Source organism: Ursus americanus, chromosome 28 (assembly GCF_024610735.1).
Source record: "Ursus americanus isolate L20-20 chromosome 28, mUrsAme1.1.p, whole genome shotgun sequence".
Classification (NCBI taxonomy): Eukaryota; Metazoa; Chordata; class Mammalia; order Carnivora; family Ursidae; genus Ursus; species Ursus americanus.
Window position 1 is genome coordinate 14,986,953 of NC_142154.1, and position 5,059 is coordinate 14,992,011.

At 32.0% G+C, this 5,059-nt stretch overlaps 1 pseudogene; it reads left to right on the top strand.

The window, feature by feature from the left end:
- The first annotated feature begins 332 nt into the window (after nucleotides 1-332).
- LOC123790832 (small ribosomal subunit protein eS24-like) lies at nucleotides 333-756 on the top strand (annotated as a pseudogene).
- Nucleotides 757-5,059: the final 4,303 nt, after the last annotated feature.

Below are 5,059 nucleotides of genomic sequence, written 5' to 3' on the forward strand. Positions count from 1 at the left end.
AAAAAAAATAGAACGAATAAACTAGTTCAGCAAGGTCACAAGAAAAAAGATCAGCACAGCAAAATCAAAGATATTTATATTACACTAGCAATGAATAACCCAAAAGTAAAATTATTAAAACAATTTCATTATAATAGCATAAAAAGGAATAAAATACTTTGACTTAAATTTAACAAAAGAAGTGTAATCTTTTTACAGCGAAAAATAAAAAGATCATTCAAAGAAATTAAAGACCTAAATACATTCTATACCATAGATTGGAAGACTCAATACTATTAAGATGGCAATCCTCCCTCTTTTCCTCCCTGGCTGCTTGCAGCTCGGCCACCATCATGAATGACACAGTAACAATCTGGGCCAGGAAATTCATGACCAAATGACTAGTTCAGTGGAAACAAATCGTCATTGATGTTCTTCACCCTGGAAAGGCAACAGTACCTAAGACAGAAATTTGGGAAAAACTAGACAAAATGTAGACCACACCAGATAGCATATTCGTATTTGGGTTCAGAACCCATTTTGGTGGTGGCAAGACAACTGGCTTTGGCATGATTTATGATTCCTTGGATTATGCAAAGAAAAAGGAACCCAAACATAGACTTGTAAGACATGGTCTGTATGAGAAGAAAAAGAAGAAGAAAAAGACAATGTCATACAGACATTGTCTGTATGACAAGAAAACAGTGAAAGGAATGCAAGAACAGAATGAAGAAAGTCAGGGGCACTGCAAAAGCCAATGTTGTTGCCAGCAAATAGTGAACTGGAGATTGGACAACAGAAGGAGGAAAGATTCGGCAGTGGCTTTATCTGTAGTGATTGTGCAGATTTTTCATGAGGATTAATAAACTAAGAACATTAATGTGTCTGGTTGTTTGAAAAAATAAAGATAACAATTCTCCCTAAAACATTCTACAAATTCACTGCAGTTCTTTCCCAAAATCCTACCTTTCCAAATTCATATGGAAATAAAAAGCACCAGAATAACCAAAATAATTTTGAAAAAAGAACAAAGTTTCTGAAAAACTCATGCTTCCTGTTTTCGTAACTTAACAAGCTGTGGTAATCAAGGCAGTATTGTACTGGCAGGAGGAAAGACACTGAATTCAAGAGAGTGAAATTGGGTGTCATAATTAAACCTTTATTTATTTTTTAAGGTTTTATTTAAATAAATAAACCTTTAAATTGATTTTTCAATGAGTGTCAAGACAACTGAAGGGAAGAAGTGGTCTTTTCAATGAATGGTGGTGGATCAACTGGAGATGCACATGCAGGTGATTGAAGCCAGATACCTGCTCATATCACATTAAAAAAATCAACTATAGACCTGAGTGTAAGAATGAGACTTAGGCAACTCACAGAAAAAACAGACAAGTAAATCCTTGTGGCCTCGAGTTTAGCAATGGTTTTTAGTTTTCACATCAAAAGCACCAGTGATGACAGAAAAACAGATAAATTGGACTTCTTCAAAATTAAAACTTTCCTGCTTTAAAGACTATCAAAAGAAAGTGAAAAGACAGCCCACAAAATGGCAAAAAAGAAGTATTTGGAAATCACATATCTCATAAGGGGCTTGCATCCAGACTTAAGAACTCTTACAACTCAAAAATAACAAGATAACACCATTTAAAAATGGGCGAACTATGTGAACAAACAGTTCTCTGAAGAAGATAAATAAATGGCCAATGACTCATGAAAAGATGGTCAACATCATTAGTCATAGGGGAAGTGAAAATCAAAAGCACAATGAGATACCACCTGATACCCAATAGGATGGATAATAACCAAAAAGACAGACAATAACCAGTTTTGGTAAAGATGTAATGAGAACCCTCATACATTGCTGGTGAGAATTAAATGGCATAATTGCTTTGGAATGCATTTTGTCATTTCTGTAGACTGTTAAACATAGAATTAACATATGACCCAAAATTTTACTCCTAGGAGTAAAATTAGGAATTGATGAGAATACAAAACATATGTCTACACGAAAAACACAAATATTCATAGTAACTACAAGATAGAAACAACTCAAATACTCATCAACGGAAGAATGGATAAGTAAATTGTGGTATATCCATACAATGGGTTATTTGCCATAGAAAGGAAAAATAGTCTAATACATGCTACTATAGGGATGAATCTTGAAAACATTATGCTAAGTCAAAGAAGCCCCACAGAAAAGCCACACATTCTATGATTTCACTTCTTTCAAATGTCCAGATTTGGCAAATCTATAGAGACAGAATATAAATTTGTGGATACAAGGGGCTGGTGAAAGGCACAAATTGGGAATACTTATTAATGAGCACAGGGTTTGTTATGGGCTGAATTGTGCCTCCTCCCAAATTTATATGTTGATGCGTAACTCCCAGGACCTCAGAATGTGACTGTATTTGTAGATAAATCCATTAAGAGTTGATACAGTTAAAATGAGCCTGCTACGGCAGCCCTAATCCAATCTGAACGGTGTCCTGATAAGAAGAGGACATTTATACACACAGAGAGACACTAGGGGTGCTCGCGCATGGAGGAGAGACCACGTGAGGACACGATAAGGCAGCCACCCGCAGACAAGGGAGAAAAACAGAATAAATCAAACCTGCTCACAGCACCTTGATGTGGGACTTCTAGTTTCCAGAAAAATGAGAAAATAAATTTCTGTTGTTTAAGCCACTAAATCTGTGGTACTTTGTTATGGAAGGTCTAATAAATTAATACAGAATTTCTATTTGTTATCATGGAAATGTTCTAAAGTAAGGTAGAGATATTGGTTCCGCCACTCTAAATAAATTAAAATCTTCCGAATTCTATACTCTAAGAATTAATTTCATGATATATGAATTATCTCAATGAACTTGTTTCAAGAAAAGAATTAGAAGTGTTAAGTGGGTATTCTTGCCTTTTTCCAAAACTGAGGCAGAAAGCATTCAAGATTTCATGATTATATGTGATGTCAGCTGTAGAATTTTTATAGACTGAGTCCTGTGTAAGACTGAGAGCATTTTCGTTCTTCCTAATTTGATGAGAGTATGGGTGTTGAATTTTGTTAAATATGTGTCTTCATCTGTTGAAAGGGACATTTCATTGAAAATGATAATTTAGTATTTCACATTTATTATAATATGTGAAATTATGTTGATTGATTGCTAAATGCTAAACCAAACTTGTATTCTTTGTAGTCAATCATATGGTCATAATGTATTATCTTTTTATACTGCTGGAATTGATTTGCTAATCTTGTTAATTTTTACATCAATATATAGGAGGCATATTGAAAGTATCTTTTGGTAATATCTTTGCATAGTTCGGGATTAGAGCTATATAGGCCTTATAAAAGAATAAAGAAAGTATTCATCCCTCATCTATTTTCTGTGTGTGCATAACATTGGTGTTTTTTCTTCCTTAAAATTTGATAGAATTCATCAATGAACCCACCCGGCTCTGAGTATTTCTTCATGTTGAAGTTTTGGGAAAGGATTTTGATAATGAATTCATTTTTAAATAGAGTTAAAGTTGTTCACATTTTTCACTTTATCTCTAATGAATTTAATAATTCATATTGTTCAAGTCATTTGTTACATTTTTTGAATTTTAGAGCATAAATTTACATCTTTTTACCACTGTATTATTATAACATGATGCACTCTCAACATTTTGATGTCTGTGGCATCTGTAGGGATAACCCCTCATCTATTTATAATTTGTATTCTTTCATATTTTTCCTTGGTCCATCTAGCTAGGAAGTTTTTTCAATTGTATTTCTATTTTTAAACAAAAACTTTACATTTTTAAGCATTTTCTAAATATTTTGAGTATGTTCCATTGTTTTTATTGACTTTCTATTATTGAGGTCTATTTTCTTTCTCACTGATTTCTATTCTATTCTTCGTTATTCCCTCTCTTTACTTACTTTCGTTTTACTTTACTTTTTCTATCCCTTTAAGGTGGAAGCTGAAATCATTGATTTTAGATCTGTCTCTTTTTCTAATATACCACTTATAGCTATAAATTTCATTCTAAGCAGCATTTTTGTTGCATCTGACTTGTATATTTTTATTAAATTCAGTTTAAAATATTATATAATTCCCATTGTAAATTTTTTTGATTTATGGATATTTAGATATAGATTTTTTTGTTCTATTATTTTTCTTTTTTAGTTTTCAATACTACACATTTTCCTAGGTAGCTAATTGATGTCTAATTCAATATCATTATAGTTATATGCCATATTTCATATAGTTTAAATTTGACTCTTAAATAGCCCTGAAATATTCTTAGACCTGTTTTGCCATCCAGAAGTAGTCTATCTTGGTGAATATATCTTGCGTTTTTCAATATGTAATATGCATAAGATATATTTTTAATTTTTATTTATGTTTATATATTTCTAGTTTATATATGTGTTTTAATATTTAAATATAATATGTATTTTACAATTTTGGTGTGTAGTGTTCTACACCAAGGTACGTGATAGTGTTGTTCAGATTATTATTTGCTGTATTGTAGTCTGTCTGTTCTACTGAAAGTAAATTGTTAAAATCTAACAACAATTGTGGACTTTTCTGTTTCTCCCATTAATTCTGCTGATTTTTAGTTCAGTATTTTGAAGCTTTGTTGCTGGATGCATATGTATTTGTGATGATGATATCTTTCTGATTAATTGATACCTATGTCTTGGTATCAAATATATTACTTTATCTCTAAGGACACACTGTTTCTTGAAATCTACTTTAGTAGATGTGATATATTGCCACTCCAGCATCCCTACACTAATTGTATTGGTGGTATATTTTCCATCTATTTACTTTCAATCTATCTGTGTCTTTAGATTTAGACCTTTGCTGTAGAAAACTTTGAGGTAGGTCTTAATTTTCTATCCATTTTCATTAGATTGTTTGGTCCATTATCTTTTAATACAATATTTGATGTGGTTTTATCATTTGTTTTCCTTTGTTTTCTGTTGCATCCAATAATGATTTTTATTACTTTAATTTTTTTAAAGATTTTATTTATTTATTTGCGAGAGAGAGAGAACACGAGCAGGGGGAGGGGCAGGGAG